Here is a 17,877-nt window from a genome sequence, read left to right on the forward strand (position 1 = left end):
TATTTAAATTCACTTTATGAGCTGAAGGGATAATAATGTGTTCTAAATCAGTATCTTGTCTGTGGCCGTCAGAAAGAGAAATGACTCCTGCTCATAATTGCTAATATATTCCCAAATGTATTTGGACATGAAGAGAAGCATCACTTTGAAACTTTTCTTAGTGTACCAAAGGGCTTTACAAGGTATATGAGAAGGGGTTAGTGAAGAGGATCGAGAAATCATGGATAAATACCTTCACAGTCCCTTGTAACCTGTAGATTAGCTGTCGGGGAGGGAGAAGGTGGGGTAAAGGACAGGAAGTATGCCACCGACCAGCTACGTGATCCTGAGCAAGTTGTATAATACCTCTTTGTCTCAATTTCCTCATCTGAATAAGGGGAATTATAATACCACTTTCATATGGGTTACTTGGAGGATTAAATGAGATAATGCCTGTAATAATCGTCAAGAAATATTATCATCATTAGAGTGGACAATTTGCCCTTGCCAGTTCAGTGATGTAACCATTGGGTCAGTTTTATATTCACAACGGCATGGAGCTTTACTTCATTCTCTTAAACATCTAACGTTAATTCAAAATCCTGACAATGGGCTTTGATAGCTAGAATAACTGAGCAATAGAGCATTCTCACTTTTGCTCCATAGGGCATTGTCTATCTAAAAGCATCTGCTTAAATCCTAAAGATGAGAGAGAAATCATGCAGAAAGAGATAGAAACTGCCTTTGCCTGTTTGGAGGCCTTCCATTGACTGCCCTGATGCTCTGACCTCTCATTTATTATCTCTCTTTCAAGAAGACAGCATGGAGAGGGAAAAACAAAATGCTCTCGATGAAAATATCTGACAAAATGAAAACCTTAGCTTGGAAGTCATCGTCATACACTGAATAGCCACTGTCTTTTGATTACTCAGCTTGGCATTTTATGCCTTTGGGGGGGAAAATGGAGAAAAAGGCTCAGAAGCAGTAATGACAGAATTGGGGTGATCTCTGTTCAGAAGGACACGGACAGGGCAAATGCCATGATCCTTCATTGCTCCAGAACCAAAAACTAATGAGTCTGATTCACCTCTTTGCCTCAAACATGCCTTGGCTGAAGGTTAATCACATTAATTCCTGTGAGTCAACATTCTGCCATGTCATAGGGAAAAAAAAAACAAAAACAAAAACCTGTCAACCATTCCAATAGTTAAAGCCCCATGTGATGATTTTCAAACTTTCCTGAACCATAAGAATCCTGCCATCTTTATATGTCCTTTAGGTTAACTCTTTTCTATCAACAAATATTTGGCTGCTGAGAGTCTAGAAACTAGTGTTTTTGCAAATCATGGGTTTTTAAATTGAGGGGCACGAGCATTGTAAAAGGAAAGAGGAGAGCCGGAGGGGAGAAAGACTGGAGAAAAGGGATATCAGAATTGTGAATGGATGCTTTTGCAGACCAGTCATATCAAGTCTAGAATAAAATAAATCCCACGTCTTCCTCCCTGTTTTCCTCTCAAACTAGCCTTTTACCTAAAAAACATCAGGGCTTACAGGTGATGAGCTCATCTTTAGACCAAAACCATAAAAACCAAATGGGTGTTTATGGGAGTCAGCATCGCAAGCCATCACAATACTTAATTACTACAATGCTGACCTAGACCAGTGCTTTCTCAAATTGCGGTGTGCATACAAATTCCCTGAAGTTCTTATCAAAATGCAGATTCTGATTCAGTCACTTTGGAATGGGGCACAAGATTCTGTATCTCTAACAACGAATTCTATTGCATTCTATTGACTTTGAATGCCTACAAATTGCATTGATAGGTTCAAAATAAAATCACTTCTAATGATCCATTTCATTATTGCTTAACCTATGCCAGATTTTTGTGATTCAGAATCCATTCCACTATTTCAGGGCATCAGAATCATCCTAAAAGTAAGTTTTTCACAGTGTATTGATGACCAGCTTATGTCCAACCAACCATGAAGATTATTCAGCGCTCTCCAATAACCCAAGTCTTAATTATGAAAGGTTTGTTGAAATGGGTCATTATGATGTATACAGAATTTTTTTTTAATTGGACTCTTGATTTTTTTTTCTCAGATGTGAATCTTAACTTCTTAAATTATACAATAAAATTTAAGGTGTAAATTTAGGGTCTATTCACGTGAGTATAACATTAACATTTTTTAGTATGGAGTGACATAAGTGACGTAAAAGAAATCTGAAAGTAATCAATGATGTGCCCTTGTGACCAAAGTGGAATAAATGGGTAGGCTAGAGCAAAGGCATTTAAGTATCTTATGCACTGCTTTTAGACAAAATCTCTGGCACCAACAGCATTAATAGTATATAAACAGCAAAGTCCTAGTTTAAAATACCTAGCACACATCAGAGAGGCTAACAGATACTGAAGTTGCTGTAACAGTGTGTTGAATTTAACTGAACTGCAAGGCTATGATCTATTCACCAAAGTCTTTGCCAGAAAAGACCAGTGAGAGGAAAAATACTACCATAGTAGAAAGACTTTTGAATGAGAGGGATGTATTCCCAAAAGCCTCTTTCCTTATAGAATATTGCAGCCACCCTCACTCTCCATTGTCTTTTTGTCACTCTGCCACACCCGGTTAAGTCCTAACCTTAGGTAAACCGGACTGTCTGTCTTCCCAGTACCTGCATTCAAATAGCTGAAATGTTCTGGAACAAATCACATCACCAGGTTGATTGATGGCACTTTCAATTTGTAATTCCCAGTCTCAAGGTAGCTCTCAACATCCCTTATGATCTTATCACATTATTCCAATCAGTTTCTGCAGATTCTTTTTGCCCTTCACACTCCTCAGATGACCAACCCCTCCCGTATCCCCTTCACCATCTCTGGATGGCCTTAACAAAACATGGCTTGTTGTTCGGCCAGCTGTCTAAAAGCGAACTGTCCAGGCTTTTATTCAGCTTCCGGCAATTTATCTAAATGCAACTTTAGATATTAACTCCTTATCTGATGCATCATTTGCAAATACCTTCTCCCATTCAGTAGGCTGTCTTCTTGTTTTGCTGATGGTTTCCTTTGCTGTGCAAAAAGCTTTTCATCTTAGGGTAGTCTCAATAGCTTAATTTTATATGTTAATTATACTTGAGCAAATAAATAAATAAATAAATAAATAAATAAATGTTAAAAATTAATGTAACTTTAGGCATATATGTCCTAACAGTTCTGGGCTTCAGGTTTGTAGTAGTAAAATAGAGATAGTAATAGTTCCTCCCTCATAAGTAGTGAGTCAGTACATGTAAATGTTTTACACAGTATCGGCTGTCAATAAACCATCAGTAAAAGTTTTCCTATGATTCTAATTATATTTTCACAGGAAAGATGAAGCCACTGGATAGAAATTCCCTTAACTTCCCAACCTCATATCAACAAATCCATCTGCACTTTCATGGCCTCATCTAAACCGGATGTCTTCCAAAAGGCCCCACCTTCTGATGCCCTCGCATTGGGGTTAGGATTTCAACATAGGTATTTGGGGGAGAACATAAGAATTTAGTCTGTAACAGTAACCTACAACTAAATGACTCCTATTCCCTCCACCAAAAGCCCTCTAGGTAAAAGTTACAATAATTCCTATATTCCTAATTTCTTTTTTTTAATGTTTATTTATGTTTGTGAGAGAGAGAGAGGGAGAGAGAGAGAACGGAGGAGGGTCAGAGAGAGGGGAGGACAGAGGACCTGAAGCAGGCTCTGTGCTGACAGCAGCACAGAATAGTGAGATCATGACGCTCAGCCGACTGAGCCACCCAGGTGCCCCTGTGTTCCTAATTTCAATGATCATTTCGCTTGCGATCTTCTCGGCATTCAAACATTGACTACCTTTCTCTTTGACTTCCATGACGTTATACCCTCCTGATTTTGTTCCTCTTATACCGTAGCTCATGCCAGAAATGTCACAATATCCAATCACCAAGTCTGATGATTCTCCGCCCTAAATATTTTTAAATGCATCCACTTTTGCTCGTGGTTATTGAATAGACAAAATAATATTCCTCTACCTAACCATCTGAACTATCCTTTTTATTCTCCACATAGCATCTTAAAAACCGTATAGCTCTCCTTAAAGTCTTTCAATCACTATTCATTGTTTTTAGGTTGAAAAGAATACTTATTACATTTATTTTAACTGTATCATAAAAAAAACTCAAATATACTTCAAGGTAGGGAAAATACTATGATACATTCCCATATATCCATCACCTAGCCTTAATAATTGCAATTTTATCATATTTCCTTCCTCTATTTTCTCATTCGTTCAGTTGTTTTTTGATTGTGGTAAAAGACACATAACATGAAATTTACCATTTTAACTATTTTTAAGTGTACAATTCTATGGCATTGAGTACCATCAGCACTACCCGTCTCCTAAAGATTATATTTTTACTACACAACAAGGTTGAAAAGCATGAACTGCTCTCCATCCTAGGTCACTAGAGCCAAGTCACTTTGGCCTTTATATAGTTTCTTGTAAGTGCCAAACTTGTTCCTTGCTCAACACCTTCACACATGCTTTTCACCTTGCTTAAAATGCTTTTTCCCACCCATGTTGCTGGCCAAATCCTACTCACTATTGAATATTCAGTTTATTTTTTTTTAAATTTTTTTTTCAACGTTTTTTATTTATTTTTGGGACAGAGAGAGACAGAGCATGAACGGGGGAGGGTCAGAGAGAGAGGGAGACACAGAATCGGAAACAGGCTCCAGGCTCCGAGCCATTAGCCCAGAGCCTGACGCGGGGCTTGAACTCACGGACCGCAAGGTCGTGACCTGGCTGAAGTCGGACGCTTAACCGACTGCGCCACCCAGGCGCCCCCAGTTTATTTTTTTTTTAATGTTTATTTATTTTTGAGAGAGAGGGACACAGAGTGTGAGTGGAGGAGGGGCAGAGAGAGAGGGGGGGGGGGGGTACACAGAATCTGAAGCAGACTCCAGGCTCTGAGCTGTCAGCACAGAGCCTGATGTGAAGCTCGAACTCGCAAACCATGAGATCATAACCTGAACCGAACTCGGATGCTCACCCGACTGAGCCACCCAGGAGCCCCTGGAATATGCAGTTTAAACATTAGCTCTTTCCATGAAAATGCACACTAGGCAAGGTCTCCAGCCACATGATCTTGCTATACTCCCTTACTTCTATAGATGGAGGTAATACAACATAGGTCAAGCTCTAGAGCCAGACTGCCTCAGTTTTAATCTTGGCTCTGTATGACCTTGAGCAAGTCACTGTGTCCCTGTGTCTCAATTTCTATCTGCAGAATGGAGATAATAGGACCTTGTGTCTAGGTCATTTTGAGAATTATTTAACTGTTTAGAAAATGGCTTGGACTTAGGGTTGCATAAGCATTAGCAATTACCACTCTTCTTCAAAATACTTAAGGATTTTGTGAAAGTTTCGTTAAATGTCTGTCTGCCGCTATGAAGTCTCTCTTGGTTACCTCTGTATTTGAGAACCTAGTTCAGTGCCTGTTACATATTCCTCAACCAATACTGGTTGAATATTGGTCTTCTCAAATATTTTTGGCTCAGAATATTGTCGTTAAGATCAAATTAAAGGATTAAGAAAGAAAAGAAAAGAAAAGAAAAGAAAAGAAAAGAAAAGAAAAAGAAAAGAAAAGAACAAAAAAGAAAAGAAAAGAAAAGAAAGGAAGAAAGAAAGAAAGAACGAAAGAAAGAAACTCATGAAAACTTTCTAAGCTTTAAGCCCCAATGTGCATCACGATGCTGCTATTGGGAAGTTTAGGCATAAACAAATGATAGTAAAGTGTATTTGAGATGTTAAGGATGCATATATTAAATTGCCATGGTTCATAATATATATTAGTGTATCCCAAAATGAGTTCTTTGAAATGCTAGTTTATGAAGTAGTTAAAAGAAAAAAATAGGAACTTTTTACCCTGATTGATAAATTTGGGAAATGCTGCAAATAATTGTCCCCTCCCCCTTTGTAGTTTCACAATATACATTTCCCTGTGAAGCACTGGAAAATAAAATAATTCAACTTCTTTAACTCAGAATTTCACCAGCTTACTTTTTTTCTGTCAAAGAACTTTTTTTTTTTCAAGAAAACCTATTAATTAGCCATAGGAACCAAATTTCATTCATAGAATCCAGCTTGATAGAAACTGGGGAAGACGTGATATGATTGAAGCGAGAGCAAGGTGATTGCAGACTCAAGCGATCTAACAATGTTTCAGACACAAGTTGGAATATGAGCCTGGCAATATGGAAAATAGAATTTAGAAAGATAAAGAGAGGATAAAAGCATTTCACAGATAACAAAATGTTAGCCATAGAAATGGAATTAATCTGGTAAATATGGAGCTGAACTATGTCTTGGTATCAAATCTCAACGATCCTGCCAATTTTTCTTTAGGATGTTTAGTAAGAACTGCAGAAGTATCTTTCTTTAAAGTTTCACAGAGAAGTTGAGAATTTAACTAGCATTTGAGGAGGAGTTGGTTGGGTAGGTGGTGTGGAAAAGAGAAGGAAAAATGTAAAGGTTTCCGAGCCTTAGTGGGGGTGAGGGCGGGAGGGGTGGGGGATTGGACAGGCAGATTTGCATTCATTGAGAGTTCCCCACTCAGGCTTTTCTGTATATTTATTGTTAAATTCTAAATTCAGCAATCCTCTAAAGTGGTTATTACTATATCTCTTTTGCAAATAAGTAATCTGGGGTTCACAGAGCTTATGTAATGTGTCCAATAACACACAGCAGAGTTTCAATTGTAATCTAAATTACACACACTCTTCCCATTATACCACACTGCCTCTTAAATTCAATTGGAAATTAAGCACACACACACTTCTCTCTCTTTTGTTGTTTCCAGTCCTATCACCTCATTACATTCTCAATAAAGTCTCTCTCTCTCTCTCTCTCTCTCTCACACACACACACACACACACACACACACCCCACTCCTCTCCCATGCCTCATCTCCACACAGACACACAGACAATGTGCTCTTAATTTATCTGAATGTAATCATGCTGTCCTGTATGGTAGCCACAAGCCACATGCGGCTGTTGAGCACTTGAAAGGTAGCTATAGTCCAAACTGAGATGTGAGTGTAAAATACACATCAGATCTCAAAACCTTAGAACAAAAATAAGGTAATAATAATAATTAATAAATTTTATACAGATTATATTTTTAAGGATAATAATTTGAATATATTGGGTTAAATATATGATTCTTAAAGTTAACTTCACTTGTTCGTCTTTCCTTTCTCGAGAAACTGCTAGAAAATTTTGAATTACATGTGCAGGTTATATTTGTGGCTCAAGTTATATTTCCGTTGTACAGTCTGGTATATAATATCAACATTTTTTTTTTTTGTCCTTTTGAAATTCTCAAGATTCCTCCCACCATTAGGATTAATCCCCTGAAATGCAAGTCCTCGTAAATGTCTGACACATTAAGCCATTATCTTTTCTGAATGAATTTATCGGAAATTAGCCCAATCATCCGGAAAGGCCCTGAATGAATGGGGCTGAGGCAGGAGGGAAAAAAAAAAAAAAAAAAAGATTCAGATAAAATCAAGTCCAGGTAGAGAAGGTGGGGGAAATGAATGGCCTGCTGCATTTGGTGATACAGGAAGCTGGGCAGGTTACCAGAGAAGAAGGGGCTCAGGAAGTTGGAAAGACACTGCAAAATAAAAGAACTGCCAATGTGACAGTGTACCCAGGATGGGCCCTAAACATCCATCTTCATGAGTTCTCTTTTAAAAACTAAAGTTTGGAGGGGCGCTTGGGTGGCTCAATTGAGCATCCAACTCTTGGCTTCAGCTCAGGTCATGATCCCAGGGTCTTGGGATTGAGCCCTGCGTCCAATTCTCTCTCTCTCCCTTTGTCCCTCTGCCCAACTCTTGCTCTCTCTCTGAAACCTACATTTTGCTCTGTAAAAAGTATGATCTTTTTTTAAAAGAAACTTTCTTTTTTAATGTTTATTTATTGCTTTTGAGAGAACGACATTCCCAAGCAGGCTCCGCACTGTCAGCACAGAGCCCCGTGCAGGGCTCAAACTCACGAACCATGAGATCATGACCTGAGCTGACATCGAATGGGATGCTTAACCGTCTCAGCCACCCAGGCACCCCTCTAAAACTTATGATCTTAATGCCAAAGATAGACTCTGATCCCATAATTCCAAGGAAGATCTCAGTGCTGCAATCCAGCCAGGGCTTTCTGATGCCCCTCAGACTCATCAAGTGCCATTGATGTTGTTGGGGTTGGACTGGAAGGAGAGTTGTCATGCTTGTGCCCTTAACAAATTACCGGCCCAGTGAGGCTGGCTCAGAGTCTCAGGGCTTGGAAGAGAAAGGATGAATAACGAACAGCAAATAGTGGGGTTTTATTTACCTCAGTTATTTTGAAGAAAATGATCACTATTTCTGATAATAGAGCCTCCCTTGCCATCAGTTTTCAATTAGTTGTTTCATTACACCTATACGTTTATCCCTGATGTGGAAATAGTCTCTGAGGACATATTACAAGCACATACTTATTTAGGCAATTTGAATACTCTTCTGACTGGAGGTGAGAAATCGTGTGTGTGCTTCAATCACAGTTTTAAAATGTTAAAATGTGTAGCAAGTAGTGAAGAAAATGGCACTATTTTAGATTCTTTTGTTTTATGTAACTTAGCATTTAGATATCACTGTACATGACCTCTCAAGTCAGGACGATTTAGAAGACAAAATGCGATTTTTAAAAGCAGGTGAGGGTGGAATCTTATCTTTTGAAATACTGTGTTTATGTAAGTGACCGTATGTTTTGTATGTTGTAAAAATACAAAACTCCATTAAGTGGTGGGAAAATACTGGGAAAAGGGTCTCAGCCCAGTAATGATTAACTGTGTCACCTTGGGTCAATTACTTCATGAAATTTGTTTCTCTCCTCTAAATCGAGGATAATTAAATCTCCCTCTGGAGGTTGGGGTGAAAAAAGCAAATTCAATGGACTATAAGTTACAACTACCACCCTGGAACAGAACAGATGCTAACACCCTCAGTGTACTGCTGCCATTTTTTTTTAATGTTTATCTATTTATTTTGAGAAAGAGGGAAGAGAAAGAAAGAGAGAGAGAGAGAGAGCAGGGGAGGGACAGAGAGAAAGAGAGAGAGAGAATACCAACCAGCCTCCATGCTGTCAGTGCAGAGCCCGACATGGGGCTCGATCTCACAAATTGTGAGATCATGACCGGAACTGAAATCAAGTCAGATGCTTAACCAACGGAGCCACTCAGGCACTCTGTACTCCTTCCATTTTTAAAGGAAAGGCACTATCTCCTTCACTCAAGGAGCTTCAATCATGAATCAGAACATCTTAGAATGATTCAAACTTTCTTAGTAAATTCCTAAGTCTATTGTCACAGACACAGAGCACCTGTCTCTGGGAGGCCACTCCATCCCTGTTGCCCAGAGGTACTCCTTTCACCTCTCTTGCTTGTGTAGTAAGAAAACAACAATGTTCTCTATCTCAGACGAGTGATCAGTTTGACTCTTACAACATTTCTATCTCTATCCAGTAGCCCTTCCTTAAAAATGCCATCTTCATTTTGCACTGGAATCTTAACTAGAGAGCCTTTCCAAGACCGTAAGATGATGACAGGACTCGAGATTTTATCTCGGCCTCCAACACTGTGGAAACTTTCCAGCTCTCCTGGAAAGTTATAGGACCACTGATTTCTATTCATTCATCGGGAAAAGCTTTCAAACGGGCAGATCCTTCCAAAAATGGATCCAGTAGCCTCAGGGGATAATAAGTTTCCCATCATTGGAAGTGCTCTGGCAGGTGTTAAAAGACAACATGTTTATTCACTGAGTAATTATTTAATGAGTCTCTACCTTGTGCCTGTGATGGGGTCCTGTGGGTAGAAAGTGAGTAAGAAAGGTAAGCTCCCTGAGTCAGGGTGCTTTTGACCTAGTAGAGGAGACAAATACAAAGGCAAATAATGTTATATTTTGCTAAATGTGTCATAGCAATAATTGTTAGGTTTTAGAAACATGGAGGAGGGCAACTAATACCTAATGAAGACTTCCCATAGGAAAGAACATCCAAGTAAGATCTACAGGAAATATGAAGGTAGAAAGAACAGAAGAAAACATGCTTAGACAAAGAAATAGCATTAGAAAATCCCAGAGTGGAGAAAAAAATAAGGCTCCAATAAACAAACTGTAAGTATGAAGAGGACCAAGGAGGTGGGGGAGGGGGGGTGCGGGTGGCTGCGGAGGCACCTGTAAAGATAAACAGGAACCAGAACAAGGATATTTAAAGGGTCATATACACACATGGAAGAGCTTGGGCTTTATTTCCAGGGAAGCCAGGATGCACAGGTGTTTTTCCACAGATCCTGTGCCTGGGGGGTCTGGCTGCAGCCCTGACGTCAGAGGGCTGGAATGGAGACCTACCTGGCTCATGTCCTTATACCTCCAGTCCAGGGGAGGGCTCTCTCTGAGGTGTGGGCATCTCTGACCTGGGAGTGTGAAGGGAAAAAGGAAGTTGTTCCAAACTTTCTGAGTTTTGCTTCTTCCATTATCATTTCTCTTAAAAAGCCAGAGGAAAGGAAATTTTCCAAGGAGCCCTGACAGGACCCATAGGAAAATGAATGACTCATCAACCAGAGATCTATTTAGTGATTATCAATGTGCAAGGAATTCCTTTACAAAGAATCCATTGGCACTCCGATAAATAAATTTTATTTATTTAAATACTGGTAAAAGAAAAATAAGAAAAGAAATAAGAAAAGAAAAATAAAAAAGAACATTTGAAATAAGTACTACAGAAGAAAAAACTCCTATATTATGCACCTTTCCAGGAACAGATACATTCCTCCCCAGCCCCCCATCTTCATAGGCACAAAGACATAAAAAATTTCTAGTGGAAAGAATGACTCAATCTTTTTTCTGTAAATGACTAACTTCTCATTAGTATAAAAATAGCTAACAGTAGTTGAACATTTACTTTGAACCAGAAAGACATTAACTGTTTTACACACATTGCTTTATTTAATCCTCCCATGACTGACAGGTAGGTAGGTATCATCTTTATTCCCACTTCATAGATAGTAAAACTGAGGCTAAGAGGTTAAATGACTCACTCACCATCACAGAGCTCACAGTGATGGTACCAGGGATCCAGACTCAGAATCTCAACCACTACACAAGGGTTTCAACAGGCAGAATTCACACCTGCATCAACAACATCTAGGGTACTTGTTAAAAATACAAATTTCTTCAGGTCCACTCCAGGCCTATGGAATCAGAAATTCTCCATAGGGGTCAGGTCTAGGGACCATATTTTAATCAGGTACCCACGGCGATTCTTAGGGACACTGAAGTTTGGAGAAACACTCCACTCTCTACGCCATTCAGAAGGACTTTAATTGATAAAAGTAACTGTCCCAACCTTCCAGGGGGGAAAAATGATCTAAGGGAGGAACATTAGCTTTTGATATCTTTGAGTATGAATGCTCCCAGTAGTAAAACTGTCAGATTGGTAAAGTGAAATCTAGCTACCATCTGCCTCAGGGCTCTTGCTCTAATAAAAGTTGGGGCTCCTCCCCACAGTCGGCACCCTCTGGTACCCCTGCTCTTGAGCCTGGGGCAGCCTTTCCTGACTGCCATAACTGATGGCACTCAGATGAAGTAGAAGGAGAGGCATCCATTGGCCTCCACTCCCAGCTCTGTCCCTTACTAACTGTAAAAACGGAAGAGTTCCTTAAATTCTCTGGACCTGTTTTGTTATCTGTGAAATGGGAATAGTAACTCTTGGGAAACAGCTTTGCAACAAAGAGTAGGTTAAATTTTATCCGATACTTTATGTAAGATTTATCTAGTCTAAAGACCTGATGTCTAAGAGGTCCTCAATAAATGGTGGTGGTGATTTCTATAAATAGCCACTCTGGGATGGTCCTTCGATTTTGTGTCCAATTTCAGGACAATGGGCAAAGAGCCTTGGTCTTTTAATTGGACAGATGTGGGCTACGTCCGGGCTTGGTCAGTCCCTGGGAGACCCTGGGCAAGTTAATTAAACTCTCCAATGTTCATCTTCTCACTCCTTACACAGGAAGAGAGGTCTGCTTCTTAGTTCTTTAAAGAATTAAAAGAAAGTATGCAAAGTTCTCATACAAAGCAAGCCCTCAACATCTATTGTTTTCCCTCCCACTTCATAGCCAATGCACCTTGGTTTCTCAACAACCTCAAAACACGGTTTATTATCATTTTAGCTTTGTGTATTTTATTGAATTCTAATTCCTTTTAAGTCAGCAAGATAGAACTTCCGTAATTTCTCATTAGTTTATTGACTGGGACCCAAACATTATCCGAATATTAGATATGGACCATTTCCTAGCCCTTCCTTATCAGCCCAAAGGATTTGGCCAGACTTTGCTCCCTTAGAGACCATGTAGCTCAAGCTGTGTCTCTTCCAGGCAAGATATTGGCAGCCAACAGAGGGGAAGGGACAGAAAATCCAGGTCAGCTGCAAAGATGATCAAATAGTTGGAAAAAGGATTCGTGAAAAAATTGATTTTAAAAAATAGAAATTGTTTCTTCTGGAGATATTGAGGACAATTCAGTGTGGGTCGTCAGCACACCAATGTTTTATGCTCCAAGGAAAGGTGCTACTTGGTTACCTCCCATTGCCACAAAAGACAAGGGGCTCTGGGCCGAATCACAGCAGGAGAGATTTAGAGTAAATGTGAGAAAGATGATGGCAACAACAAAGCTGACAGTTCCTCTGATTTGTCTTCTATTAACCTTTGTAAACCTCCCAGAATCATGATTCAAACGTCAGGCTTTGGCCGCAGATGATTACTTCTCTAAGCCTCATTCATTCATTCACTCAACACACAACTGGGGAGATAGACAACACTGTATCTGCAGCAAGCACTGTACTAGCCTCATGTTCCCCGACTGTGTGGCATTACAGTCCGGCTGGAGTACATGTTACATACAGGGTCTGTAGAAAGGCATCTCTAGGGTGTAATGATCATTTATTTCCTTGTTCAGGAACTTTGGAAATTCCTACGCCACCCTATCGGTAAAGATACTAAGTTGCAAATTCCTTGGTATGCCATTCAAGTCCTTTCAAGGATCTCACCTTCCTTTCTAGTCTCATCTCTCAAGATTCCTATAAGATGTCTCAACTACACACAGTTCCCTAAATCTACTTTGGTGAAGACATGCTCTTCTACCTTAGGGATTTTGCACATGCTATTTCTTCTGTTTGGCATGTTCTGCTTCCCACCATCACTGAACCTCTGGAAGTAGAGCGGCCCTTGTAGTAAGTAATTGACACATTGTGAGTTCTGTGTATCAGCACCCCTGATAGATTGGGAGCCTCCAGAAACCAGGAATCATGGAACATCCTTATGGTCTACTGGTTAGCTAAGTAACTCACATTATGTCATCAATATGTGGATGATTGGTATAGTAAGGAAGGAAGGGATAGAGAGAGGGAGGTAGAAGGAAGGAAGGAAGGAAGGAAGGAAGGAAGGAAGGAAGGAAGGAAGGAAGGGAGGGAGGGAAGAAGGAAGGAAGGAAGGAAGGAAGGAAGGAAGGAAGGAAGGAACTTGATCCATATAATGGGATAATACTTCTGAATCTTAATTATAGTTCTCTCCAAAGGCCTCTTTTCACTTCCTCCACCATCCCTCCACCCCCACCTCTGCCTTGAACTTGTAACCCACTATAGAAACTGAAGCAAAAACAAAATCAGCTTGAGTCAGAACTCAGACACACATCTACAGAGTGAGTTTTTATGCTAGCAGGTATTAGCTAGATGACCCTGACTGAGAAAGAAGGGGAAAAGAAGGAGTAGCTCTCAGATCAGAGAGGAAGACACAGAATAATCTCAAGGTCAGTAGGACTAAGGTTTAGACCGGGAGGGTGAGGAAAGACCTTCCTTTGAGAGCACCTGGGAGTTACGTCAAGACAGACTTAGTTCTAAGTTGTCATGCTTCCTCCCATCCAAGGAGGACTAATTGCCCGGAGTCTACCTCCTGCCCAGGGAGCATCCCTCTGGAGATAACTGGTCAGGGCACTGGAGATGCTGCCCTAGCTTCTGCCCACCATGACAACCCTGGACTTCTACAACCCAGAGATCCTGTATGAGAGACATGGATGCTTGTGGCCTGAGAGTGGTATGAAACAATCCAACATGGTCCCTCCTGGGTTGAACTCAAAACACAATGAACAGGAACACGATTACTGAGACTGTCTGAAGGGCCACCACGGTCCCCTTCAGTGATTTCCTGCAACAGATTTTATGAAAAGTGGGAGTTCCAACCTATGGCCACCAGCACGGGCATCCAGAAAGTTCATTTGGAACCTGTGTTAGTTTCCTAGGGCTGCTCTAACAAATTAACACAAACTGGGTGGCTTAAAACAACAGTAAGAACTGGTATGAAATCTACTATCGCACCATTCCAGAGGGCAGAAATCTGAAACCAAGGTGCCAGCAGGGCCACGCTCTAGAGGCTCCAGGAAGAATGCTTCCTTGCCTCTTTGAGCTTTTTATCGTTGCTGGCAATTTTTAGGGTTTCATGATAGAGGCAACATAACTCCCATCTCAGCCTCCCTGTTACATGTGCCTTCCCTCTCCGTGTTGGCCTGTGTCTCCCTACACTAGTGATTGGATTTAGGGTCAATCCTAATCGATTATGACCTCAGCTTAATTTGCATCTTAATTACACGTGCAAAACCCTATATCCAAGGTCACATTCACAGGTACCAGGAGTTCAGACTAGACTATAACTTTGGGGGAACATAATTCAACCTACAACAGAATCTTGTTATTTCTTACCATAGCCTTCAGTGAAGTGGCAAATTAGATGCTATGTGATAACTTGCTCTGTACATGTTTTTACTCAACTATTGGAAAATCACATCCAAAAGATGACCCAACTACATTAGAATTTCCTAATTAGTGGGGGCGCCTGGGTGGCTCAGTCAGTTAAGCGGCCGACTTCGGCTCAGGTCACGATCTCGCGGTCCGTGAGTTTGAGCCCCGCGTCGGGCTCTGTGCTGACAGCTCAGAGCCTGGAGCCTGTTTCAGATTCTGTGTCTCCACCTCTCTCTGCCCCTCCCCTGTTCATGCTCTGTCTCTCTCTGTCTCAAAAATAAATAAACGTTAAAAAATAAAAATAAAAAAAAAAAAAAGAATTTCCTAATTAGTGTTTTGCAGAATACCATATCTGAAGATGTAATTAACTGTGCCAGGACTCAAGGGTTATGTATCTATTAGGGCCCCAATCAGAAGCAAAACCAAAAAATGATATATATTATATGTTATGTATCATAGACAAAGTATGATATATAGCATATATAATATATATATATATTGTCAAAAATTAAGAGATGGCTAAAGTAAAGTGCAATTAGTAACAGTTTATTGTGCACACACCTAAAAGGCACTTTGCAAACTGGGAGCATTCAAACTAAAACATGGAGTGAGGCTCAAGGGTACATTGTTACAGACCAGCTACTATAGTGAGAAAGTAGTGACTGTTTTTTCTTCCCAGTGATCTGTTGTAATAGTAAATTTTCTTAAATGATAGGGAATCGGTCAGTGGTTATTTCATATCAACCTTGGGAAACAGTTCAAGTTTTCCTCATGATTTCCAGAGGCATAAACAAGAAATGACCCTGGTTGAGTTAGACTTGCAAAATAAGCTAAATTAAGCTTTGTTTGTATGAATAAACTGGTTTTGTCTGCTCAGGGAATTTTCAAGATTAGTCTCCATTTGTTTCTGCTTTTAAAAATATCACATATCATATGGGGCGCCTGGGTGGCTCTGTCCGTTGAGCGACCGACTTCGGCTCAGGTCATGCTCTCACAGCTTGTGAGTTCGAGCCCCACGTCAGCTCAGAGCCTGGAGCCTGCTTCAGATTCTGTGTCTCCCTCTCTCTCTGCCCCTAACCCACTCGCATTCTGTCTCTGTCTCTCTCAAAAATAAATAAACATTTAAAAAAATTTTTTTTAATTTAAAAATATCATATAAATACACAAATTTTATATTATATAATTTGGGAACTTTTAAAGAAATCTCAGTAAAGCCGTTGTCTTTCTGTCTGTTGTTGGAGCTTGAAGTCCAATGAAGAAGGAAAGATGAATGTAAAGTGGGGGGGAATAAAGATACGCTAAAATCCAACGGCACAGCTAGAACCCAGGTCTCACTGCCTCTTACCACACTGGCATGGGCATCCTCCTGTAGGAGAAGCTGGTGCTCTGCACGTGGGAGTTAAACATACGCCTGGCTTCAGGGTTGGAGAAGCTGAGAGAGGATTCTTGGAAAGGTAGAGAAGTTGCCGGGGCAGCTGCTGCCCCACATCAGTAAGGTGGGTCAGCAGATAAGCAACCACGTGAGAGCTACAAACCGCTGCGCTCCATTTCCTCCATTTCCGCCTTGTAACTTGCGGCCTGCCCTAACTGGAAACACAGAGAGAAGGGAATTCTGGGAAATGTAGTTCAGCCTAGCCAAGCTGACACATTACAAAGCTACCATATATCCCATAGCCCACCGTTGAAAACCACAACATGCCCTATGTCTCGGAAAGACTCACAAGCACATTACTGTGTTAAAGGCTCAGCCAAGTCCTGAAGTTTAAAAATAAATATTTAACTCTGATCTAGGATTTCCCACACTTAGAATCACTGCTTTTGGAGATTATTAACTCATTGTAGAAACTCAATGATTACTTATTATTGTGATGTCTATTTGGGGGGAGGGGGGATAGTTCTACGAGTGAATTTCAGAAAAAAACTTTGTACTGAGGTGCTGTGTCTTTCAGAATGTCAGTATAAGTGCAGGGTACTAAGTGGAGAAGAGCTTCCTCAATTTACTCCTCAACGAATTCAGCCATTCCCAATTTCAAAGACAAATATATTGAATTTAGGCAGCAGTCTGAAGAAATGTAGAACTTTTCAAATAATACTAAGTAACCTATTTTAAATGTGGTAGCTCTATTTTATTTTCATTAAAGGCCTGATAAGGAAAGCTCAGTTGATTTCCTATTTGCAAGTAATATAACTTCCTACAGAAGCAACATGTACACGCACATCTGGTAACTTATAGTCATTGTATTAAACATTTTAAAAGTAGATTGAAAAATCGTTACCATTTGAGGCAGCATACTAACAGTAAAGAAAACAGACTCCAAAACCAGACTGCTTAAACTTGTAACTCAGGTCTGCCACTTATTAGCTGTGTGACATTGGCTAAATTACTCAACTACCCTGAGCCTGTTTTCCTATATGTAAAACGGGGATAGTAGTAATATTTCCCCCTCCATAAGTTATAACGAGTATTAAAGTAGGTAATATTTGCAAAGTGCAAACATTACAATGTGCTTGGCACGTTGTGAATGGTGTGTGTGTGTGTGTGTGTGTGTGTGTGTGTGTGTGTGTGTGTACAGCTCCTCACAGCAATCCCTGCAGGGTTTATACTATTATACCAATTTGATAGTTGAGGAAATCAAGTCCTCTTGAGGTGAAGCCATTCTCTCTCAGGTCACATGGCATGAGTCAGAGCCAGGACAAAACCCAAAATGACTGACTCTAAAACATGGTCTCATTCCACAAGGCCATGGCACCTCCCAAGCAAAGCTTAATGGCTCTCTGAGACTTCTTCCTGAAAGTCTCAAAAGACAAAATCAAATTGACTAGGTCCAGAAATGGAATTAGTCCCTCTCCCCAGGGGTACTAAAGTTGTTGCTGTCACTCATTCTTGACCTAGACTAGATATGAATGCAGAGCTTAGAATGCAAGGTTCCGTGGGTTTATTTTGCCCTGAGCTTACACGGTCCCTAGAAAGTTCTCTAAATACTTTCAATCAAGGGCTCAGAAA

General features: G+C 40.3%; 1 long non-coding RNA gene across 2 annotated transcripts in view; it reads right to left on the bottom strand.

The window, feature by feature from the left end:
• The window catches only part of LOC132692622 (uncharacterized), a 32,782-nt gene extending 16,304 nt beyond the window's left edge, over positions 1 to 16,478 (bottom strand). Inside the window, exons 1-2 of one of the 2 annotated variants that reach the window (XR_009616464.3) lie at positions 16,219 to 16,478; positions 10,439 to 10,503 (exon numbers count right to left, since the gene is read on the bottom strand). This is a non-coding gene — a long non-coding RNA (uncharacterized LOC132692622). The remainder of the gene's footprint in view (positions 1 to 10,438; positions 10,504 to 16,218) is intronic. The other variant, XR_009616465.3, reaches the window with a different exon arrangement.
• Positions 16,479 to 17,877: the final 1,399 nt, after the last annotated feature.

This window comes from Panthera onca, chromosome B1, assembly GCF_046562875.1.
Source record: "Panthera onca isolate mPanOnc1 chromosome B1, mPanOnc1 haplotype 2, whole genome shotgun sequence".
Classification (NCBI taxonomy): domain Eukaryota; kingdom Metazoa; phylum Chordata; class Mammalia; order Carnivora; family Felidae; genus Panthera; species Panthera onca.